The 24,762-nt window shown below is 48.0% G+C and overlaps 1 long non-coding RNA gene across 1 annotated transcript in view; it reads right to left on the reverse strand.

The window, feature by feature from the left end:
* Nucleotides 1-4,086: 4,086 nt before the first annotated feature.
* The window catches only part of LOC141265803 (uncharacterized), a 34,451-nt gene continuing 13,775 nt past the window's right edge, over nt 4,087-24,762 (reverse strand). The window contains exon 2 of the long non-coding RNA XR_012320160.1: nt 4,087-4,217. This is a non-coding gene — a long non-coding RNA (uncharacterized lncRNA). The remainder of the gene's footprint in view (nt 4,218-24,762) is intronic.

A 24,762-nucleotide genomic window follows, 5' to 3' on the forward strand; every position in this document is an offset into this window, starting at 1 on the left:
TATAACAATAGGCCTTGTGACTTTCAGAGTCCCTCCTTCATAAATGAAACAGGATGTGTCTGATCATGTCTCACACACCACATGGCCAGATAAGGTTGTAAAATGTTAAAATGACATTTCCCGTTGAATGCATTTGTCACGGTTGAAAGCAATGGCAATGCAAAAGTGCAAAAACGCATCAAAAACGCTACGTGTGAACATAGCGTTTTTGGTTATTTATTTTGCCTTATATACAAGTCATTACCCTGGAAAGGATGTTCCTTAACATATTTCCCAGGAAAATACATTTTGGTTTCGTTTTTGTATGTTTTATTGTGAGTCTGTAAAAGTGGCGTAATACCTCTGACAATGTTGTTGACAGCAGTGACCTGGGAGTCAGAAATGCTTCCATTGGTCTTCCCCATGTCATTTGAGCACTGTTACCATCGATTTGGGCAATTTTTAGGCCCTCTGCAGACCGCCGGGGGGAGCCGCCTGAAAAATGCTCAAGCTTCCCATAGACTTACATTGGGCTCGTTGCTCGGGTACTGATGCAGAAGTGGGGGGGAGAGTCTTTGGACTATATATGCCAATAATGGGAGTGAAAAAGTTGCAAATTATAACAATTTTTTACAATATAGGCAGCAAGAAAGTTTGTTTCTCACCGATACTGAAAAGGTCATCAATCAGCGGCTCCCCAGGTCAGACCAAGCAACACATACAACATAACGCTTCTCAGTTTATCTGCGCACAGACGGGGGCTGCTCATCACAATGCTATGAGAGTATCCATAAGACAAGAGAAGAATACAGCGGCATTTCTTCTTGAAAAAACTTTTTAATCTCAAACAGCAATGATAAAAAGTTAATTCAATATAAAAAAGCACTTGTTTCAAGGAGCGAGTGCCGCTAAATTCTTCTTTAATTTTGTACAATAATTTGCAACTTTTTTCTATTTTACGCTTTTTAGCTAATGTTTTGAAAAGAGGGTAGGGTTTTAAACCTTGTCACAGTGGGATGGCTTTTACGCTTTTTTTTAAGCAAAATAGTGTCTACTAAGTACCTTATATTATTTACATGTACTATTATTATTTTTTTGTTCACTTACTGCAGGATATTTGCTCATTGCTTTTATCAAAGTGGTCGATCAAAGTGGTCGATGAATAAGTATTCTTTGGTTCCAATATTAACTGCAATGGTGACTGCACACCTGAAGTAAAATGGTGCATAGCATTTGGACTGGAGGCAATGGTAAGCATGAACAAGGTCTGTAAGAGCAGTGACATCACCCTTGCAACCAAATTCAGATTGGGCTGCACAATTGTCTTCCCAATAGCAACATAAGGATGCGAGACATGGACACTCAAGATGGCTGACAGGAAGAAAATTGACACATTTGAACTTTGGTGCTGAAGGAGACTTATATGGATTCCATGGACAGCGAGGATGACCAATAGAGATGTCTTGGACCAAGTCAAGCCAAAACGGTCACTGGAAGCTAAAATAACCAAACAAAAATTAGTTTCTTTTGGCCATATTATGCGGAGCCAGTCTTTGAAGAAAGGCATCATGCTTGGATCAGTCAGTGGCAGAATAAGAAGAGGATAGCCAAGAACCAGCTGATCGACACCATCAAGAGTGACATGATAATGATCATTGGCGAACTTAAAGGAGCAATGTGGGATAGAACTGCCTGGTGAGCGATGATCCATAGAGAGAGTGGATAAGGAAGAGAGAGAGAGATCAAAATAGTGTCAACTAAGTACTTCATGTTATTTACATGTACTATTATTATTTATTTATGTACTACAGGATATTTTCTCATTTTGCTTTTATCTTTTGTTTTGCCTATATAAAAAATAGGCACACTGTGCTCTGACTAGCTTAATATTAAGACTGGGAGTATAAAATGCCTATCTTAATATATTTCTCTTCATTAACTTTATGATGCCAACTTTGTTTCATGTCAATTTGTTAAAATTCTGATCTACCAGATCAACCACAATTAAATAAAAGTACTGATTGTTATTTTATATGAAAGAGGCTTGTTAGCTATATAGTACCAAGAAAATATACCTGCTGTATAATTACTAAGCTATTATTGAGAAAACGTGACAGGCTAATATTGTTTAAGAAGGGGTACACATCACATTGTGGCTCTATAACTAGGTATTGATTTTTCTACTACCTGTTACTCGAATAAGCATGTCTGATAAACTGCTATGAGATATTGAAAATTTACATAGTCCTTAGAACTCACATTACGCTATATTGTTTCCTTGGTACCTCTACGAATTGTAATGATTTTGCAGTAAATAAGATGAGTTTAGGTCTTGGGCCTTGATAGAAGTAAATGACAAACTATTAAGGTTTATAAACAGTTTACAAAATCAATCTTTTAGAGATTTTCAGTAAAATGTTTCAAAATATATCAGCGTATTAATTGTAAGAAATAAGAAAAACGTATTGATTTGGAAGGTATAACGTACTGTTTATATAAAACAAATGTTAAGGTTATTCTACTGCAAATATAACCTTATTAATGATATATGACTAAATCAGAAGCGAAACAACGTGCTGCCTATCTAACACAGTTAATAAAATGAACATTATATCCTATGCCACTCTAACCTCATAAATGAGTCTGTGTGTGTTAACCTCATGCCTATATAGACCTTAATATACAGTACAGACCAAAAGTTTGGACACACCTTCTCATTTAAAGATTTTTCTGTATCTTCATGACTATGAAAATTGTACATTCACACTGAAGGCATCAAAACTATGAATTAACAGATGTGGAATTATATACTTAACAAAAAAGTGTGAAACAACTGAATATATGTCTTATATTCTAGGTTCTTCAAAGTAGCCACCTTTTGCTTTGATGACTGCTTTGCACACTCTTGGCATTCTCTTGATGAGCTTCAAGAGGTAGTCACCGGAAATGGTCTTCCAACAATCTTGAAGGAGTTCCCAGAGATGGAGAAGGTGTGTCCAAACTTTTGGTCTGTACTGTATATCTGTGAATATAAGCCACTAACAAGGTGGAGATTTCTAACACAAATTTTTGTTCCTACAATGGAGGTGACAAAGATAAATGCTAAGGGGCCAAGTTGGAAAGGAGATGTTATTCTGATGTTATTTAGAAAACACATTTCAAATTTACAATCCCTCTTTTCACATTTAAATCTGTTACTTTATTATGTACCGGAACAGTACACAGTCCTTGTCTTGTATGCTCGAATTATTGTGTGCCGTGCTGTTCTTGCCTTCAGTTTGTAAAATTGAATGTCGCTTAAGAGAGTCAGTTTTAGGAATGTGGCCTTTGACACAATCATGGTATCTCCCTCAAGCATGGTACAAAATATGAGGGCAAACTTGACACCGTTGAACAAAGTTAAACTTAAAGGGAATCTATCACCCCCTTGGACGTACCTAAGCTATTATTTTGGGCATACAGGTTCTAGAATACTTAAAATAGTCATACCTGTATGCCTCATAGCTGCGATCTTGTTGTTCGTGAATCATCATTTAATCCTTTATGTTAATGCATTCTTACAGGCTCTGGGGCATGCGGTGCCTGGAAGAAATCTCCTGCCTGCGGTCTTCATTTGCGTGCCTGTCGCCTCCCATCAGCGTCACAGGGCCCAGTGATGTCTAGTGGTTGTCCCGCGCCTGCGCCCTAGAATTGTGTTATTATGCCAGTCTATGGACATTGGCTTCTTGTTTCTTCTGCGCTGGTGCCGGGACAACCACTAGACATCACAGGGCCCTGTGACGCTGATGGGAGGAGACAGGCACGCAAATGAAGACTGGAAACAGGAGTTTTTTTTCCAGGCACCGCACGCCCCACAGCTTGGAAGAATGCATTAACATAAAGGATTTAAAGATGATTTCTGAAGAACAAGACCACAGATATGTGGCATACAAGTATGACTATTTTAAATATTCTAGAACTTGTATGCCCATATTAATAGCTTAGGTACGTCCAAGGGGGTGACAGATTCCCTTTAAACTTTACTCAGCATGGGGCACAAAACTATTGGTGAATGAGTTATTCCCATAGTAACGTATCATTTAACCATAGTATATTGGATGAACTTACCGATCTCTGGGGGTCCAACTGCTGGGACCCAGATTGATCCTATAAACGAGGCTCTGAAACTGAAGAACCAGCCTCTGTAGAGCTTCCTCTTGAATGGAGCAGGCATGCTCATGTTCTCCTCCACGCATTGTCTGTGGGAGAAACGGAGGAAGTCCATTACAAAGCTCCGCATTTTCCAGTAGTCCTTGTGACAAAGTCACTGGTAGTGTGTCGGAAGGAACATATGTTTCACTGAGACTCTTAGCCTCAGTGATGTGAAAACATGGAAGTTTCTCCTGCACATTAGCTGCAGAGAAAGTTAACAGGACCACGTTTACAAGGGAATGTTTTTAGTGGATGACGAAGTGCAGGGCGGGACGTCATCCACCCTATCTCTAATCCAGGGAGTGTCTGGGCTTTAAATAACCAACCCTGACACTCAGGTGTTCAGTACCTGGGAAAACCTGCTCCAGAGTGGAGCTAGCACGTGCTTTGCTGAACCAGTGTGTGCCTAATCCTGAGTGGCCAGACCTTGGCAGAGATACGGACTGTGCTACAAGTTTTGTATTTTGTTTTGGCTCTTTAGCCAAATGGGCTGTGTTTTTTCTTTATGGACAACCGGGTAGTTTATGCCTGCTGAATAAACTAACCCAAAATGTAAAGAGATAGTATTCTGTGTTTACTTCCGCATACAGCCGAGCTTGTTGCTATAACACATAGACCAGGGGTGCACAACATTTTTTGTTCCATGGGCCACATTGCCATACTAAACCAATCCCAAGGGCCACAAAAAAATAAAAAAATGGGTACTTGCAAGAATACATCACCAGTACCACCATCAGTACATTAATATCTTACCAGAACCAAGTTTTGAGTATTTGAGGAGGATTTGTGTAACATCCCTGGTGGCGTGCTTGCATAGTGCACCACCTCCCACCATGCAAGACCGCAATCTTACCCATCAGTCCAGCCTGCAAACCTTGCTCCAGTTCATGCTGTGTGCATGTCTCTTGTCTGATTGCTTAGGGCGGCGGCCCGGTTACTTCCTGATTCTTATAGCTGCAGTGGGCGCACTCCTAATGCGTCCCCAGCCTATTGCTGTGAGTCACTGGATATTTAAACCCCCTCCACCCAGAAAGAGGTGCCTGAGCAACACTAACTTTCAGTGTTCTCTTTGCCTCTGAGTTGCCAGGTCCTGTTCTGCATCTTGTCTGTTTCTGCCACCCTGGGGGGCGGCATACCCTGTCCTGTTACCTGTATCTGTGACTTCTAGACTGTTTCCGCCACCCTGGGGGCTGTATACCCAGGCCTGTTACCTGTGACTTCTAGTCTGTTTCTGCCTTCCTGGTGGGAGCTGAGTACCCAGGCTCATTCCTGTATCTCGTTCCAGTGTCAGTTCCTGTCTGAACTGTCTCCTAGCCTGTTACCTGTTTGTCTCTATGTCCGTACCTTCCCTTTTCCTGCAGTGTCTGAACCTGCACCTAACTCCAACTCGTTGTCTCTGTACTTCTGTTTGTGAGTTTTGTGTCCACTCACTACTTCATTGTACGTACCTTGTGTGTATCTGGTTCTGCTTGTCCCTTTTCCCTTCCTCCGCATCTACCTCCTGTGTTCTTACCATCTTCCTGTATTTTCCAGTCTGTTCCATGTGAACAGAGTCCTGTCCTCTCTGCCTGCACCTTCAGCCCTGTTCTGCTCTGCTTGTCCACCGCTCCGGCGGTTTTGCTCTGCCCTGCTTGCTCACGGCACCAGTGGTTCCTCTCTGCTCTGCCTTGTCCACCGCTCCGGCGGTTTCGCTCTGCTCTTCCTTGTCTACCGCACGTGCGGTTTCGCTCTGCTCTGCTTGCTCACCGCACCAGCGGTTCCTCTCTGCTCTGCCTTGTCCACCGCTCCGGCGGTTCCTCTCTGCTCTGCCTTGTCCACCGCTCCGGCGGTTTCGCTCTGCCCTGCCTTGTCCACCGCTCCGGCGGTTTCGCTGTGCCTTGTCCACCGCACCTGCAGTTTTGCTCTGCTCTGCTTGCTCACCGCACCAGCGGTTTCGTTCTGCTCTGCCTTGTCCACCGCTCCAGCGGTTCCTCTCTGCTCTGCCTTGTCCACCGCTCCGGTGGTTTTGCTCTGCTATACCTTGTCCACCGCACCTGCGGTTTCGCTCTGCTCTACCTTGTCCACCGCACCAGCGGTTTCGCTCTGCTCTGCCTTGTCCACCGCTCCGGAGGTTTCGCTCTACTCTGCCTTGTCCTCCTCTCCGGCGGTTTTGCTTTACTCTGCTTGTCTACCGCATCTGCGGCTCTGTTCCTGTATCCCAGTCTGTACTGGACCCTATCCAGCCTACGCTCCAACCTGCCAGTATCCACCTGTCTGCACTCCAGCCGTGCTTGCCAGTACCCACCTGTATGCATACCAGCTGTGCCTGCCAATACCCACCTGTTTGTATGCCAGCCTAACCTGCCTGTTCCTGCATTCCCCTGTGTGGGTCAACAGCCGTGTCCGGGGTCTGACCTGGAGTAGCACCTGGTCCCTCTGCTCGGTTCCTCCCTGGTGCACGGAGTCGACTGAGCCGCCGTGCGACCTTGGTCGGATCGGGTTGATACTTAGTTACGCCCCTCCAGGCACTCCTCGGTTCATGGTACAGTGGGATCACTAATCACGCACACGCCAGTCAGTCCGGGCGTGTGCATAACAATTTGGAGAGTTTCTGCTCAGTTTCTGTTCCAAAAAAAATCAGTGTGAACACACTCTAACTTAAACTGAGTTTTTGGTGTAGAAACTCACCAAATCCTCATCATAAAAATCCTCAAAATTTAGAGATATGGCTATGCCAATTAAGTTTTGGCATAGCCATGAAGGACATTATGCATTGCTACATGTTTGCAAGATCAGAACAACTGTCAGCACAAGAGTGAAGTGCCTGAACCACTATCAGTACATTAATTCAGCATCATAACCATCATACATGAATGCAGGGCAAGAACCATCATAAGTACATGAATGCAGCACCAGAATCACTATCAGTACATGAATTCAGTGCCAGAACTATCATCAGAACATGAATGCAGCACAAAAACCACTACCAGTACATGAATGCAGGGCCAGAACCATCGTCAGTACCTGAACGCAGCATCAGAACCAGTGCGAGAACCACTATCAGCACATGTATACAGCACCAAACTTAGTACAGTGATCAATTGCAATGTCAGGTCAGCCCCATATACAATTGTATTGCATGAACCTACAACTCCCAGTGTGTCCTCAACAATGGTAAGGAAATGTTGTTACCAGTCATCAGACCACAGTACTGATGAGACATAATAAGTATCACAAACATTTAAAACCAGGTACCTTATAGATGACATCTTCTCTGATAGAAATTGTTCCCATCCCTTTTGTCTAACTGTAGTACAGATGCCATGATGAGATTTCATGCTCAAAGTTAGTCTCTGCAAACTTCCTTTTTCTCTGTCTTCAGCAACACTTCTCGATACAGTGCCCTTAGAAAAAAAATGTAATATGTATCATTTTACTGCACCATGAATATAAATATCTTCCATGCTGTGCCCTGAATAAATAATTGCTCCTCACTGTGTTTCCTGCACAAAATAACCCCACACACTGCCTTTCTCCATAATATCCCCCCTTGCTAAAATATCCCCCACACAGCTCCTCTCCATAATATCCCTCCACACTGCTTTTCACTTAAAATCCCCCCACACACTGCCCCTCTCCATAATATCACGCCAAATTGCCCCTTTCCTTAATATCCCCCCACACTGCTCCTCTACGTAATATTTCCACCCAACCTTGCTCCTCTTCATAATATCCTCCACACTGGCCCTCTCCAAAATATCACCCCAAATTGCACATTTCCATAATATCTCCCCCTCTCTGGCCTTCCCCAAAATATCCCCGAAAATTGCCCCCTTCTGTATATCCCCACACTGCGACTCTTCATAAAATCCCCACACCGCACTGCACTTCGCTATATTATGCCCCCTTTCACAATCCACCACTTGCCCCATAATGTCCCCCATTTCCCCATAATGTGCCCTCATGGTAACACTAACCCGCCCCTCCCCCCAGCCTCTTTATCTAAAATGATATCACATTTAATCTTCAGCTCCCCCATAGAGTGCTCCATAATGCTTGCTGCGTCATCACACCGCTAAACATCAGACTGGGAGCTGAAAAGTGCTCCTCTGCCACAGTCCTGGCACCACAGTGTTCAAATGGATTCGCGTCTGGAAGAAGTGCCTTACTCTTGAGAAAGCAACACACGAAACACGCATCAGGACTGCAAGGAGCACTCTCAAACCTTGAGGTGGGACACCATGGGTAAGCTATGCACTGGACACCGATTTGCGCATCTTTACTGTGATACATATGGGCACTCATTTCCTCATAGGCTATTCTGAGGTTGTGTCCATTGTGGTAGATCAACTCACTCGGCTATGCATTGAGGTATAAACAGAACACTGTCTTTAAATTTTCAGTTGGTTTATTTGAGCAGCATAAACCAATGTAAAGTTCATAAAAAGAAACACAGCCCGTCCGACCTAATGGCAAACAAAATAAGAAAACAAATCCAGCAAAGTCCTTGTACCGGCCGGGGTCCGGTCACTCTGGGTTAGCAAAAACCACACGGTTCAGGGTTAGCAGGAACAAACACACGCTCATCTCTCTGAACACCTCCTGAGTCAAAAGGCTGTTTTTTTATAGCCCCTAAACCACACCCTGGAGTGGAGATAGGATGGATAGCTTCCCTCCCAGCACTTAGCTATCCACCTGTAAAGCATGCCCTTGTAACTCTGGCTATTAACCCTCTCTGTGCAGGAGAAACCTCCATGTTTTACTTCACTGAAGCAAATAGTCTCAGAGACGCATATCTCCCCTCCAGTATTCTGCCAGTGACTTTGTCACATATTCCCCCCCTCTGCCCAAACACCTTCAGACACCAGACAGGGGATTCTAGAGAGGGCATCAGCATTTCCATGTAGTTTCCCGGGCCTGTGCTCTACATGAAAATTAAAGTCTTGTAATTAAATTTAAGTCTTGTAATGGTAGGAACCACCTCGTTACCACTCAACGGGGCATGGTCTGATACCAGTCTAAACTTCAGGCCTAGTAGGTAGTATCTCAGTGTATTTGCGGCCCATTTTATGGCTAGACACTCTTTTTCCACTATTGCGTAGTTTTTCTAGCAGGACGAGAGCTTCCGGCGCAGATCGAGAATGGGATGTTCTTCCCCATTTATCTCTTGAGAGAGTACGGCTCCTAGACCAACTTCTGAAGCGTCTGTCTGGACCACGAACTCTCTTAAAGTCTGGTGCGACCAGGAACAGCTGCTTAAACAGTGCTGGCTTCAACCGTGGGAACGCCGTCTCGGTTTCCTCCATTTCATTTCACTATTGTTAACCTGGTGTCTTTGAGGAGATCCGTGAGTGGCGCAGCCATCATGGCAAAATTTGGGATAAACTGCCGGTAATATCCCACCATTCCCAGGAACGCTCTCACTTGCTTTTTGGAGAGCGGTTGCGGCCAGTTCTGGATTGCCTCCAATTTGTTGACTTGTGGCTATATGTTGCCTCTCCCGACAACATAGCCCAAGTACTTGGCTCCTTTCTTTCCAACGGTGCATTTTTTTTGATTTATTGTAAATCCCGCCTTCCTTAGAGCATCCAAAATCGCCTGTACCTTAGGTAGATGACTAGCCCAGTCTGGGCTAAAAAAGTTCACAATGTCGTCAAGGTAGGCTGCAGCATACTTCTTATGTGGGGCTAGGATCCGATCCATAGCCCTCTGGAAGGTGGCTGGAGCCCCCTGCAGTCCGAACGGCATCCAAGTGTATTGGAAACACCCATCAGGTGTCGAGAAAGCCGTCTTCTCCTTGGCCGTCTGAGACATGGGGATCCGCCAGTAGCCCTTCGTCAGGTCGAGGGTGGTGATATACCTCGCTGGTCCAAGCCTCTCAATGAGTTAGTCGACGCGGGGCATCGGGTATGCGTCACACTTGGACACCTCATTCAGCCGGTGGTAGTCGTTACAAAAGCTCCACTCCCCGTTGGGTTTCGGCACGAGGACGATGGGACTCGACCATCCACTCTTCGACTCCTCTATCACCCTGAGGTCTAGCATTCTTTTCACCTCGGTTGAGATCACCTCTCTGTGTGCTTTAGGAATCCTGTAGGGCTTCAGGTTCACTCGTATATGCGGCTCTGTTAGCACGTCATGCTCTACCACCTGAGTACGCCCCGGCAACTCTGAGAACAGGTCACGATTCTGCTGTAGCAGTTCTCGACATTGTTGTTTCTGGGCCGGCGATAGAGTCTCTGCTATCGTGACCTCTTCCACCTTGCCTCCGGGAGAGGCTCCCAGGCAAGGACCTTCCACAGTTTTCCGGTCTCGCCACGGCTTGAGCAGGTTCACATGGTACACTTGATGAGTCTTTCTTCAGCCAGGTTGGTGGACTTTATAATTAACTTCACTGATTTTCTCCACCACCTCGTGCGTGCCTTGCCATTTGGCCAGGAACTTGCTCTCAATGGTACGGATTAGGATCAAAACACGGTCCACAGGCTGGAACTGCCTTGGCCTCGCCAATCAGTTATAGACCCTTGCCTGGGCCTCCTGCACAATAGGCATCACTTTTGCTATTCTCTCCTGCATCTGGGCGACATGTTCAATGATGCTCCGGTGTGGCGTAGCCTCGGCTTCCCAGGTTTTCTTAGCGATATCCAGGAGCCCTCGTGGATGTCGTCCATACATTCACTCAAATTGAGAAAAGCCAGTGGAGGCTTGCAGAACCTCCCTTATCGAGAAGAGCAGGAACGGCAGCAGGTAGTACCAGTCATGTCCATCCTTCTCTACGACCTTCTTGAGCATTGCTTTTAGGGTTTTATTAAAGCGCTCTACTAGGCCGTCTGTCTGCGGATGGTAAACGGAAGTTCGCAGCTGGGTAATCTGGAGGACCCTACACAGCTCCTTCATTACTTTGCTCATGAACGGGGTCCCTTGATCAGTTAGTATCTCCTTCGGCAGACCGGTCCTGGCAAATATATGGACAAGTTCCCTGGCTATGCACTTACTTGATGAGTTCCTTAGGGGTACTGCTTCTGGATACCGGGTCGCATAGTCCATGACCACCAGAATGTATTGGTGGCCCCGGGCTGATTTGACTAAGGGGCCCACTAAGTCCATAGCAATTCTCTCAAAGGGAACCTCTATCACCGGTAGTGGAACTAAAGGACTACGGAAATGGGAGGTGGACGCGGTTATCTGGCAGGTGGGGCAGGACCTACAATAGTCTAAGATTTCCCGGTAACATCCTGGCCAATAGAACCTCCTCATTATTCTCTCCTGGGTTTTCTCAACCCCTAGGTGTCCCCCCAGAATATGTGAGTGGGCCATGTCCAACACCCTCCGACGGTATGGCCCTGGAACCAACAGCTGTTCCACTACCTCTTCACCTTTTAGTTTAGTTACCCGGTGTAATAGCTCCCCATGAACTGCTAAGTGTGGGTACCTGGTGTCCCCCCCCCGACTCTTGAGCAACGTTCGGCTGCGTTTGCTGTGCCTGCTGTGCCTGCAACAAATGCTTAAGCAGGTCCTCCATTTTGTCCGGCGTCACTTGCTGGCTTACGGCCGCCTTCACCCAGGATATGCAACGCCTCTTATAACAGTCACACGTGTTCGCTGGGAATACTGCCCGCACTTCTAACACCAACTGTGGTAGATCGGCTCACTCGGCTATGCATTGAGGTATAAACAGAACACTGTCTCTTTAAATTTTCAGTTGGTTTATTTGAGTAGCATAAACCAATGTAATGTTCATGAAAAGAAACACAGCCCATCCGGCCTAATGGCAAACAAAATAAGAAAAGGAGTCCAGCAAAGTCCTTGTACCGGCCGGGGTCCGGTCACTCCGGGTTAGCTAAAACCTCACGGTTCAGGGTTAGCAGGTACAAACACGCACCTCTCTCTGGCGCTGGCCTCCAGATACTGAACACCTCCTGAGTCAAAAGGCTGTTTTTTTTATAGACCCTAAACCACGCCCTGGAGTGGAGATAGGGTGGATAGCTTCCCTCCCAGCACTTAGCTGTCCACATGTAAAGCATGCCCTTGTAACTCTGGCTATTGACCCTCTCTGCACCTAATGTGCAGGAGAAACCTCAAGGTTTTACATCACTGAAGCAAAAAGTCTCAGAGACACGTATCTCCCCTCCAGTATTCTGCCAGTGACTTTGTCACACCATATAACCATTATTATGAATTTGATGTGAATTGCTTTTTCCCTGATTTACTATGGGTTATTAGAGTTCCTCTTGTGCTTCCTTCCTCCTTTTAAGACCATTACTAACGGTACATATGGTGTTTTTAATATTTTCTCAGTAAAAACGAATTGATTTTATCCAGGTGGTTTGTGGTTATTCTAATAGTTGTTTCTTAGGTGTATAAAGTTTGGGGAGTACGCCACCCCCGAAATAATTATTTGCATTGATAGGGGAAACTCAGTGTTGATATGTTACTAGCCTGGAAATATTACTGGTGCTGTATGAATTTCTGGTTAGTCATAACATAGGCATTGAATGTAGCAGAAGCCATGCAGACAAACTCCCACTGCATTGAAGAAAGGGCTCTGCTGTTAGGATCACTTGGTGAGATGGATCCACAAAGCCACAGGTCAGGGTTGGCATTCTGTGTCCCTGTCAGGGCATACGTCAGAAATCCCCCACAAAACGGGGCCGGACGTATGCGCTGACCGGGGACATAGACTGCAGAGTGAACGTGTGCTCTGCCGTGCACTTTTTTCGAGAGTGTACGCCAACAGGAGGCGGACACTCAGACATAGGCTACTGCATATGAGTGTCCGCCTCCTGTAGGTGTACACTCCCAAAAAAAGTGTACAGCAGAGCGCAGGTTGGCTCTGCCATCACTATTGCGGTCTATGGCCCCCGTCAGCCATAGACCGCAAATCTCAGTAATTATTAAGTTATCGCCTATCTTGGCAATATCCTTGTAAAACATTGGCTCTTAGACTGGTGGTTACATATATGATACAAGGGCTTGGCAGTTATAGAATGTGTATCAGATGCTTGACAGTTGGTGTATAAAATACACAATACTGCGGCTTGGCTGTTACCGTGGTTGGGCACAGACTCTTGGTAGTTAAACAACTTACTGTAATTTACCAGAAAGCACTGGACACACTATAGATTCAGCTCAGGTCGGGTCTCAGGTCAGTCTCAGCTGGTGGGTGGAAAGGTGAAAGTAGTATGGAACCTCTCAGGTGGGATCTACAGGAGTTCTGCCATTGCAGCGACAAATGCCGGCTAGCTCCGAGAACTCTCCACAGGAGCCTTGTGATACATTTTCATTGATCTACCCAGTCCTTTTCTCATAAAACACAAGACTTTATATTTTTATTACCCTTAGGAGATTTCATGTCTGAAAGAATTACATGAATTTTGCATTTAATATATTTTAAAGCTAAGTTTAATCCTTACTTAATGTTTTTGATGCTGTTTTCTGAGCAATATCTTCCTTAACCAAATAATTATATGAAATTTATCTTAACTTACAAAATAAATGAGGGACACAAATTAGAAAAGAACACATGGTTAATACATTTAAGACTCATGAAAGCAGAACTATCAGCTCTCTTATCATGTCTGTTTTAGTAAATGTTTGCATTCCGTACAAAATAATTCCGGAGCGTCTTTTATTATAATTATGCTTTGTGCCATTCCCGTCATTCCTGGAAATGTTTTAATAAATTGACAAGTGGGTGTTACCAATCCCTATGTCAATTGGATGTGTCCCCACACAGTCTGACATTGTCCAATCAGTTCTAAGAATGTCAAAGGCACCATATTAGTAAAGAATATGGTAACCCATATTTGTCATTTTGGGTACACATTTCCAGAAATTGCAGAAAGTTCCAACAGTAATTATTGCATGAGGCAAGTTATTACTAAGATGTCAGAAGAGATCACAGGTCCTGTTTAACACAGCCATATAAAAAAAATTCATATTCCCATCCATATTTCTTCTAGTGCATCTGTTGCAATTCAGTTTAATTGTTGACCCGAAAATCTAACAATAATTTCTAGTCAAGTGTGGATGAACTCTTATACTCACTGACTCTTGGATCAGTACAGCGGAGGAGTGTTTATAGGTATATTACGACCACTGACATTATATATCTGTAGAATCACTGCAGATTCTTCTCAACCTCTTCTAGGGGCATCAAACTCCAACACACAGTGTCACGCCAGGTGTGGGAAAGACTTAGTGCACAAAGGGAAGAGGGACAGGGAGCCAAGACTCTAGGGAAAGGGGGGAGTGGAGACCTCCTAGGTAGATCTACTATCACCCTGTCTCCACTATTGTCCCTATATTGGTTCTTCACCAATCGCCGCACGCGTACCTTGCCCTGTCTTTCCCTGGCATTTGGCCCTGGCTAGGGAAGGGAGGGGATGAGCACTAGTCAATCCCCACTGAACACTAAAGACAACAAAGGGGAACAAACAAAGGATAATAGCTTAGCTTTAGACGACTCTAGACAAATGCGCACATGTCCTCTAGCATCAGAGAGGGAGAAGTACAGCTCTTGCTTAAGCCTTCACAAGGGGTAAAGTGAATATCGCCGGCACCCAGCAGGTATTTATACACCCAGGTCAAGGTGTTAATTAGCCAGAGGAAGCTAGCCACTGGGTCCTAGAGAGACAGCTTCTAAGAAATTGTCTGTAATGCCAAACAAAGATCTCCTGCAACCAACTGCAGGGTGATTGCCTGTCACTTCTGACACACCCGACAGAGGGCCAAAATGAAAAACTTGGACAAAGTCAGGGGCCAACTAGTATACAGTATAATGGGCCCGACAGTCTTACATACAGTATAATGGGCCCCACATAGTCCTCAATGCAAAATAAGTGGCCCCACTTAGTTCTCCATACAGAATAATGGCCCCATATATTCCTCAACAAAGAATAATGGGCCCCACATAGGGTTGGTGGTTCTGGTGTCACGGTCCAGCTATAATCACTCTGTGGGCCAGAGTTTGACACAGAGTTTGTGTTATAGAGAAAGTACAGGATTACTGTTTATGCAGCTTTCATCTCCTTGATGTAGAGCATCCTACTGCAAATATAGACAGACGTTTTTGGTTTACAGAATCAATTGTATTACGGCTATATCTGCATTTTCGCCATATGTTCTTAGCACCTCCCACCATAAGAAACATACATACATCTACATGCTACTGAATTCATTCTGACAACTACACTGGGGTATTCTCATATTATTAAATTGCCAGTTAGACAGCATGAAAATAAGCAAGTTTTAAACCGACTTGCTTTTTCTATGTGCTGTCATTCTCCTGCAATGAGAACTTTTATCTTTCATCATTTACAGCTGTTTCCTTGAGGCTTGCCGACTAGTGCCTGGCCAAGGGTGAACAGTAGTTACATTCCAGGTAAGGAGTTAACTCCTCACATACCAGTCAGCTCTCTCCAGTCCATTGATTTTTTTACAGCAGTTATTTGCTCACCTGCCTCACTCTCTCACCAGCACTCAGCATGGGCAGTTTCCACAGCAGTTCTCCTAATCACAGCCCTCAGACAAGTGCCCTGTTATCTCTATATGTAAATAAAGTGATAACAGTGTAGTCTCAGAACAAGCACTGAGAGACTGGTAAAGTGTAGTAGTAAAATGAAGCTGGTCACCAGAACTATCAGTCAAGCAGGAGCACCAAACCCCCAAGCAACCAGGAAGTAAGAAGAAACTGTACAGCTCTAAGCTGCTCAACAAACAACTTGAAAATACTCCATTAAGGGAACTAGTGATGAGCGAGTATGTTTTGTTAACCCTTTTCGCCGAGTATGCTCGGGCGAGCACCAAGTATTTACAGCTTCTCGGTGTTATGTTTGAATCATTCCTGTGTGCATGATTTGCAACTGTTTGACTGCTTTAATACATGTGAGGAATGTGTAAGAAATAGACATTCTTCACATGTAATAAAGCTGTCAAACAGTCGCAAATCATGCACACGGGAGTGATTCAAACATAACACCGAGCAGCTGTAACTACTCGGTGCTCACCCGAGCATACTCGCCGAAAGGGTTAACAAAACATACTTGACGCGCCCCCTGGGCCTGTGCTGTGCAGGGGGATACCCGGAGCCGGATCACTGGGGGTTGTAGTTCTCCGTGGCGGTGACCTGGTCCGTGCCCAGGGCGGGTCAAACCAGTGGCAGTCTATTGGTATTGTAATTGTCCGACTACGCCACCCGTGGATTGCGGTCAGTGGGGACCGCCGCTGCGCTGCAGACCGCTGAGGCTGATGTTGTTTGCGCAGCCGAGTATGGGATAACTCCCCACGGGAGAAGTATTGCCTCAGGGCAGCAAATGTGGATGATGGGAGTGATGGTGTGAGCGTCCCAGTAGTAATGGTGCTGGTGGGGCGATGAAACACAGAGACGTGTGGTGCAGTTCAGGGTCTTTACTGATGGTATAATGCAGACCCTCCCGGGAGTACTGGTTAGCAGTAGGGCCTGGTCAGTCTGTGAGCAAGTAGGATCTCCCCTGGCCAGGTGGAGTTGTAGGCCTCCCCGACTATCTGCACTCTTTCCTGGCTACCTTGCTCTATGCGGGTAGAAGTAGCCCACGTCCCTGAGTATACCGTATGGTGCTCACCCGTATGGCCGGTGACTTGGGGCCTTCCGTTAGCCTCCGCTTCAGGATGGCGGTGCTGGTCCCTTGCTTGTGACCGTGCCTTCGGGTTTCTATGGCCAGAGGACATAGAATCCCCTGCCGGTTGGATTCTGCTGCTGGACCTGGATGTCCCCACAGCCTCGGACTCCATGTCCGGGTTTAGTGTCTTCAGCCAAGGTGAGCTTTCTAGCTTCCAGCCTCTGGCACTCGCTCCTGCTCCTACAGAGCTCCTGTTGTAACTCTCCCTGTGTCTGGAACTAACTTAATCCCGCCCCAGACCCAGTTTATAAGGGCAGATTCCTCCCCTCCCAGGTCTGGGTGGGCCGTGTTGCATACTTAGGGCTCCTGACCAGAGAAACCTCCCACTTGCTCTCAGACATAATATCTCTATTACTGTGGCAACCAGACCCCTGGGGTGCCACATTCCCCCCTAGTAAATTTTAGTACTCCGGGACTAAACACATTTTTTTAAAGAAACATAAATGCAGGGTATAACAATAATACAATAACATATTTACAAGAAGCTTTAGTTCTTTAAAGGTCACGGCGTGTCCGCAACCGGGTGTCCATATCACCCAAGGTGAAGCTTTAAGCGAAATAGGGGACCTGTCCAAAGCAAACCCCTTGCGTTGGCCCTGGGCGTGGCTGCAAGGCTGAAGCTAGCTACTTTGGACCGCAAGGAGGCCACGCCAGACAGGTTTTCTCTTCCGCGGCCGTCTTCGCAAGAGGCACCAAGGTGCAACTATCTACAAGAATTGTTCCGGTTATCCAGTGTCCATAACCTGCTAGTCCAAATAAATCTGCAGGGTAACTGAGAAACATAATTAGTAACAGGCAACAAACATAAACCATAAACAGTTAAACGGATAAATTCACAGTGCATTAGTTATATTTTCCAGCGAGCGGGCATCTGACCTCTAGTGACTCTAGTGGACCTACGGAGCTCACTAACTGGTCCTGCACTACAGGGTGTAGGAGGTGTTATGGGTAAGCTGGGCAGCTGTCTGCGTACTCTTTGGCTCACGGCAGGCTCACTACTAGCAGAGGGTTGATTCTCCTGGGCTGCTGGTGTGGACTCTTCTGCCTCCTGGGCCGGCTGCTCTTCCAGCTCTACCTGGTCTTCTGTAGGCACTTGAGGGGCTGGCTGGAGAAAGGTGAGGACGGGCACCACGATAGCGTTGTTTACTTGTGTCCAGGACCGGGGAAAGTCTCCGAGTACGGAGGTGATCATTTCCTCCTTTTCCTCTACGGGTTGAGGGTCTTCCTGATCTTCATCCGTGCTTTGCAACTTCTCGGGGCACTTTTTCAGGTGGTCTCTGGAGACAATGGCTGTGGTCTCTCCTCCATCCTTGCTGATGACGTACACCTTTGGATTATTGTGGCTTGAGGGCAGTACGGTGTACGGGTCCTTTTCCCACTGGTCGTCCAACTTATGAAGCCGCCTTTTCCTTTTCAAGACCTGCTCTCCAGGTACCAGGGGAACAGCGGGAGCATGTTGGTTATAAGTCCTCTCCTGCCTTTCTCTTGATTGCCGTTCTGTATCCCAGCCTGTCTCTGGTGAGGTGTCCTCGGGTATCAGGACTCCCATATCCAGGTCAACAGGCAGCTTACCAGGTCTTGCTCGCATTAGGTAAGCCGGGGTACAGTTGGTGGAACCTACCGGGATGTGGTTATACAGGTCCACCAGATCGGGCAGTTTCTCAGGCCACAGACTGCGTTCTTCCAGGGGCAATGTTTTTAGCAGATCTATCACCACCTGGTTCATCTTCTCGCAGAGTCCATTGGTCTGGGGGTGATAGGGCGTTGTTCTTATCTTCTTGCAGCCATACAGGTTGCAGAACTCCTGGAAGACCTCTGCTTCGAAGGCTGGTCCTTGGTCCGTCAGCACTTGGTCCGGGTACCCGTGTGGGCGGCAGAAGTGCAGCTGGAAGGCTCTAGCTGCTGTTTGTGCTGTTAAGTCTTTGACAAGGACCACCACCAGGAACCGGGAGTAGTGATCCACGATGGTTAGGGCGTAGACATACCCGCTTCTGCTTGGAGCCAGTTCAACATGGTCCAGAGCGACCAGTTCCAGCGGCTGCCTGGTGATGATGGGCTACAGGGGAGTCCTCTGGCTGGCACGGTCCCTTCTTCTTAGATTGCACGGGCCACAGTCTCTACACCACCTCTCAATGGCTCCTCTCATGCCTATCCAGTAGAACCGTTCACGCAGCAGGAACTCTAGCTTTTTCCATCCGAAGTGCCCTGCCCCATTGTGGTAGGCCTCCAGCACCATAGCTGCGTCCAGTCTCGGTACCACCACCTGCCAGATCAGCTCATGTGTCCGGGAATTGACCATTCTGCGGCACAACTTCTCCTTGTAGAGAAACAGTCTGCTCTTCTCCGTCCACAGTTGCTTGGTCTCTTCCGGAGCATCTGGGTCCAGGCGGGCATCAGCCTGGGTCAGCATCTCCTTCACCAGACGGACTGCAGGGTCACTGTCTTGCGTCTCCGCCCAGTTATAGTGGGGTAAGGGGTTGAACGTAGCGGTTCGCTGGCCCCTCACACGGTGGGAATACTGGGTAATCCCATGACGGTGAAACGCAGGGAGTTCGATCTCTTCCAATTCTTCAGGATCCTCCCCTTCGTCCGGTAGGTTTGGCATCCTGGACAGGGCGTCTGCATTGGTATTGGAGCGTCCTGCCCGGTATTTGATCGTGAACTCATAATTGGACAGGCGGGCCATCCATATCTGCTCCAGGGCACCCAGTCTTGCAGTGTCCAGGTGTGTCAACGGGTTGTTGTCCGTGTACACGGTGAACCTGGAAGAGGCAAGGTAATGCTTGAAACGTTCGGTTACTGCCCACACCACTGCCAGGAACTCGAGCTTGAACGAGCTGTAATTCTCAGGGTTTCTTTCCGTGGGTCGCAGTTTTCGGCTGGCGTAAGCAATTACCCATTCTCTCCCCTGCTGGATCTGGGACAGTACGGCTCCTAGCCCGATGTTGCTTGCGTCCGTGTGGAGGATAAAGGGCTGGCTGTAATCAGGGTACGCCAGGATTTCATCCCCTGTGAGGGCTATCTTCAGCTGGCGGAAGGACTCCTCTTCCAGCTTTTCCCATTTGAAGGGTGGCTTCTGGTTTTTGGCCTTCCTGGACTGGCCTATCAGGAGGTCCTGCATAGGGGCTGCCTTCTTGGTAAAACCGGGAATGAATCTTCGGTAGTAGCCTACCAACCCGAGGAACTGCCGCACTTCCTTTATGCTGGATGGTCTTGGCCAGTCCTTAATCACGGTGATCTTGTCAGGGTCGGGAGCCACTCCGTCAGCACTCACCACGTGTCCCAGGTATTGTACCTTTGGCTTCAGTAGATGACACTTTGAGGGTTTTACCTTTAGGCCATAGTTTGCCAGGGCTTCAAACACTTCTGCCAGGTGTTCCAGATGGTCCTCATAGGTCTTGGAATAGACGATGACGTCGTCCAGGTATAGTAGGACCGTCTTGAAGTTCCGGTGTCCCAGACAGCATTCCATCAACCGTTGGAAGGTTCCTGGTGCGTTGAAGAGCCCGAACGGCATACAGTTAAATTCGCTGAGTCCCATCGGGGTGGTGAATGCGGTCTTCTCCCGGTCCGCCTCTGCTACAGGAACCTGCCAGTACCCGCTAGTGAGATCCAAAGTAGAGAAGAAGTTAGCAGATTTTAATGCAGCTAAGGACTCTTCTATCCTTGGTAACGGATACGCATCTTTGTGTGTGATACGGTTGACCTTCCTGTAGTCTACACACATTCTCATGGTGTTGTCTTTCTTTTTCACTAAGACTAGTGGAGCTGCCCAGGGGCTACAGCTGTCCCTAATTACCCCAGCCTCCTTCATGTCTTTTAGCATCCCCTTGGCGTGTTGATAGTGTGCAGGGGGTACGGGTCGGTATCTCTCCTTTATGGGGGGATGGTCTCCCGTGGGGATGTGATGTTCTACCCCCTTTACTCGCCCAAAGTCTAGCGGGTGTTTACTAAACACTCTCTCGTACTCTTGAACCACCCGATAGACTCCCTGTTTTTGGTGTGAGGGAGTGGAGTCAATACCCAAATGCAGTTGCTGACACCAGTCCTCCATTGGTTTCTTAGAGCCGTTACCTTCCTCTGGTTGAGATGGAGGCAAGGGTTCCACGGCCTGTACAGAATTCTGGTTTATGGTGAACAATTTGGCTAGCGTGGCATACCGGGGCAGGTATACTTCTCTCTCCCCGATATTTATGATGCGGACGGGCACCCTCCCATGGCGTACATCGACCACCCCCCGTGCTGTCAAAATGGTGGGCCTACTGTCTGAGTAGACGGGTTCTACCATTGCTTGGTAGTCTCTACCTCTTAGACCAATAGCTGCCCGGCACCAAATCATCATCTCACTTCTTGGGGGCATGGCAATAGGGAACGGGTCACACATTCTCACGCTACCTATCTCACCACCAGATAGTTCCACCTGTTGCCGTTTCATCAGTGCCCAGACCTCTTTTTGGAGGACACGCTGCTGGCTGGAACTGGCGTTCTTGGCAACCTGCTGCAAAATAAGAATCACCTCTGCAAGACAGTTTTCAATTACGTTAGTACCTAGGGTTATTTTTGGGTGACTCTCGCGACGGTCAATGTCCACAATGATAAGTCCTTGTGCCGGCAGTTCAACTTTACCGACCTTGATGGTCATTTCCTTAAATCCTATCTGTGGCACGGGCTGACCATTGCTGGCGATAATGCTCAGGTCGTCATCTGGGTAGCGGGTTATGTCCGAGTCATTCCAGTACCGCTTGAAGAGCACGTACGGGATGGTGGTGACCTGTGACCCGGTGTCTAGTAGGGCACTCATAGGAATGCCATCCAGTACCACAGGCAAGACCGGACGTCCCCCTACGTATTTGTCACGCCAGTTTGATGGGCCTGATGATCTTAAGCCTGGGGGTTGGCCCTCTACCCCAGGTTGTGCCCGTTTAAATGACAGTACCTTGCCATATGTCCGGGTTGATTGCAGCGGCGGCAGATGGGTCATCCGTCCTCGTTGTATCTGTCGCTGGGTCTTCCTCTGGCCGGTGGGGTCCTCCTCAGTCGGCGCCACGGGACGTCCTCCGGTCGGATGCCAGCTGGATCTTTCCTGGAGAAGAGACCTGTAAAGACTGCACAGTTCTGGTTAGCGCGGCAACGCTCTTAGTCAGCTCTTGGACCTGATGGTGCAGGTCTGTTGCCGGGTCATTGTTCAAAGCCTGCGCATCAGCTCCCACAGGCCCTGCAGACAAGGGCGCCGCGTCCTGGTGATAAGTGAAAGCAGGGCGCCTGTGGGTCACAGCGCCACCTGGTGCTGGTTCTCGGAGCACCCGGATGGCTCTGTCCTTGAACTGTGCAAAGTCCAGGTCAGGGTCCTGTAAGGCCATTGCCCGCAACTGGGTTCGGTGGGCATTGCACAGTAGACCCTCAATAAATTGTTCGGTCAACAGCTTGTCTTCATTTCCCACACTGTCAGAGTCTGCCTGTTTAATGGCTCTCAGGGCCTCTTGTAGGTTTAGAGCATAGTCTCTTATACTTTCATGTGCCCGTTGTTTGCACCCGTAAAATCTTAGTTTTATCTCGGCTGAGGTGCGGGTGTCAAATGTGTCTTTCAGCCGGGCTAGTATCTCTCTGACAGTCCTCTTCTTCCCAGGTGACCAGGACTTTACCTCCCTTTGGGCTGCCCCGATTAACTGGGCCACCAGGATGCTCACTTTTTGCTCTTCTGTGAGGGGGTATACCTGGAAGAGGCTATCAAGTCTTTCCCTAAAGTCACTTAGAGTATGTGACTCCCCTGAGTACTGGGGTAGCCAGGTTGCCCCCGGGATATAGGGCATGGTGAAGGGCATGACCGCAGCAGCGGTTGCGCTGGCAGCCGGTGTGGCAGTGGAGCTCCCCTCGGTGTCCGACATCCTCCTTCCCCCCTAGTGGACCGTGGCCAACCTTGCGATGCTCTTCTTCCGTAGGCCGCGGCTCCGCAGTCAATTGTCGGGGTAGAGGACCTGGCGTCGCGCTCCGATGACGTCAGCGTCGCTCTTCCTCCCTTCCAGGACCTTGCGCAGCGTCTGTACGTGGGGCGGAGCGTGGGGCGGAGCTTCTTATCTCGTGCGCTTTCGGCGTCCATGCCCCTCTTCTTCCCGCGCGGCGTCCCGAAGATGGCGTCCGAAGGCGGGAAGCAGCTGCGGATGGCGGGAAGAAGGCAGAAGACGGCGGGAAACGGTCCAAGATGGCGTCCGATGGCGGGAAATGGCTCCGGACGGCGGGAAACTTCACCACAGGTAAGTTCAAAAGTCTTTCTCAGGCACGCAGTACCCGGTGGTTGCGGGCACGAAATCCTGCCGACTACGCCAAAGTTGACGCGCCCCCTGGGCCTGTGCTGTGCAGGGGGATACCCGGAGCCGGATCGCTGGGGGTTGTAGTTCTCCGTGGCGGTGACCCGGTCCGTGCCCAGGGCGGTCAAACCAGTGGCAGTCTATTGGGATTGTAATTGTCCGACTACGCCACCCGTGGATTGCGGTCAGTGTGGACCGCCGCTGCGCTGCAGACCGCTGAGGCTGATGTTGTTTGCGCAGCCGAGTATGGGATAACTCCCCACGGGAGAAGTATTGCCTCAGGGCAGCTAATGTGGATGATGGGAGTGATGGTGTGAGCGTCCCAGTAGTAATGGTGCTGGTGCGGCGATGAAACACAGAGACGTGTGGTGCAGTTCAGGGTCTTTACTGATGGTATAATGCAGACCCTCCCGGGAGTACTGGTTAGCAGTAGGGCCTGGTCAGTCTGTGAGCAAGTAGGATCTCCCCTGGCCAGGTGGAGTTGTAAGCCTCCCCGACTATCTGCACTCTTTCCTGGCTACCTTGCTCTATGCGGGTAGAAGTAGCTCACGTCCCTGAGAATACCGTATGGTGCTCACCCGTATGGCCGGTGACTTGCGGCCTTCCGTTAGCCTCCGCTTCAGGATGGCGGTGCTGGTCCCTTGCTTGTGACCGTGCCTTCGGGTTTCTAAGGCCAGAGGACATGGAATCCCCTGCCGGTTGGATTCTGCTGCTGGACCTGGATGTCCCCACAGCCTCGGACTCCATGTCCGGGTTTAGTGTCTTCAGCCAAGGCGAGCTTTCTAGTCTCCAGCCTCTGGCACTCGCTCCTGCTCCTACAGAGCTCCTGTTGTAACTCTCCCTGTGTCTGGAACTAACTTAATCCCGCCCCAGACCCAGTTTATAAGGGCAGATTCCTCCCCTCCCAGGTCTGGGTGGGCCGTGTTGCATGCTTAGGGCTCCTGACCAGAGAAACCTCCCACTTGCTCTCAGACATAATATCTCTATTACTGTGGCAACCAGACCCCTGGGGTGCCACATACTCGCTCATCACTAAAGGGAAACTATCAGCCTAGAAATGCTCTGCAATCTCTGGGTAGCATGTAATGTAGCAGGAGAATCTGAAAAGATTGCTATATAGGTTTGTCGGAAAAGTTTCAGTACAACTTGTATTTTATTCATTGAAAATCCTACTGAGTCTATGCTTAGTAGTCCAGTGGATGGCTTAAACGGAATCTGTCAGCAGGCTTTTGCTACGTAAGCTGAAGACAGCATGAGGTAGGGGTTAAAAAAACAGATTTCAGTGATGCCTTTCTTATCAAGCTTTGTTTGCATGTAATGATTGGTTTAGCACCAAGAGCTTATCATTGGTGGGTCACAGCCTCCTGGTCCAGCAACGCCTCTTGCTGTGATGAGCACCTCACTGTCTATGGACTTTGTACATGGAGATCCTGATGTGGGCGGGGTTAGCTTTCTCAGCTCTGCTTCATGCTAAATCTAAAAACGCTCATTGTGTGAGAACGGCTGCACCTGTTATGATCTGCTACAGGGACTAAGGAAAGACAGGAGATCTGTCCCTACAATAGAACTAAACTAGATCCCTACGATGTAACGGGGAACCTGATCCTGCGATCAGACCCGCTAAAGTCCTCGGCTAGTCTGTACGAAGA

The sequence above is a fragment of the Phyllobates terribilis genome, unplaced genomic scaffold (genome assembly GCF_046119375.1).
Source record: "Phyllobates terribilis strain yellow unplaced genomic scaffold, ASM4611937v1 Scaffold_4__5_contigs__length_816908805, whole genome shotgun sequence".
In the NCBI taxonomy this organism is placed as follows: Eukaryota; Metazoa; Chordata; class Amphibia; order Anura; family Dendrobatidae; genus Phyllobates; species Phyllobates terribilis.